Raw genomic sequence first — 1,247 nt, 5'->3', positions numbered from 1 at the left:
AAAATCGTGATTTATCGAATCATTAACATTATCTCATATAAAATAGAAAAATAAGACGACTATAGTTGGGTTAGGATCTTGAATGTTTGAGGCATTAAAGTTTAATTAACGAGGCATTTGAGAAATTTTAGCCACAATTATTTTTTCCACTTAGTTAGATTTATACTACTAGACTACTTTGGCCGGAGTTTTTCGATGGAAAATGTCRTCGAAAATTTCGACAGATTTTAGATTATTTTCTCTCCCAAATTTTCGATAGTTTGTGACCGATTATCGATTTCCAGAAAGCTGTCTATTTCCAATCAAAAATCTTTGAAGGATTATCGACGGACCATGGGTAAACATTAGATTCGACGCAAATAATGCAGGCCATCGAAAATTCGTTGAAGTCCAACGAAAATCCATCAAAATATATTCAAATAATTATTAATTAATTTTTTTTGAAATCCGTCGAAAATCTGTCAAAGAATTCCATTGAAAATATTCAAAATTTTATCCATCACTATATATTTAAATCATTAATAATGTCTAAGATAATATATTTTAAAAGATAATCACTTTCCGTCTTAGACGGATTTTAGATGGAATCCGTCGTATTGTCGAAAAGTTGTCCAAAGTTAGATAAAAACTAATTTAATTCTACAGAATAAAGATTATTAAATACAAATATGGAACTCATCGTTTACATTTTCACATGCCCTGGGACTCATGATTTGCATTTTCTCATGTTCTAAGTCCTTGCCACTAACAAAATCAAAAAAGAAACCGTTAACCCAATTAAATAAGGGTGTATTTTAGCCTTTTTATCCTTAATTATATTTTGTCTTTGTTATATATATACACACACGTTAATAAAATTGGGTTTTTTAGGACACCATCAATTTTAAGCTTCCTAATAGATTGTTATACAAGACTTAATTTATGGGATCAAAATATAAAGCGTCAAGGTGTTGTAATAAGTTTATATGATATTTTTTTGGCTTTTTAACAAGTTTTTACGACATTTTTAATGTGAAGCGTCGCATTAACAATTTTATATGACACTTTTGAGAATCCTGTAAATCCATATTTTCATAGGACACTTGTTTTTATATAACACTTTTCCAAACAGTGTTCTATAAAATTGCGAATGTAACAACTTTTTATTACAAGTGTCTTAAATAAATTGTTATGACGTCTAAAAATGTTCTATAAACCTGATTTGTTTGTAGTGACATCTACATACACACATATATACACCCACCACT

This window comes from Cynara cardunculus (assembly GCF_001531365.2).
Source record: "Cynara cardunculus var. scolymus isolate 2C chromosome LG 11, CcrdV1, whole genome shotgun sequence".
Taxonomy (NCBI): Eukaryota; Viridiplantae; Streptophyta; class Magnoliopsida; order Asterales; family Asteraceae; genus Cynara; species Cynara cardunculus.
Note: the sequence above shows the minus strand (reverse complement) of the source record.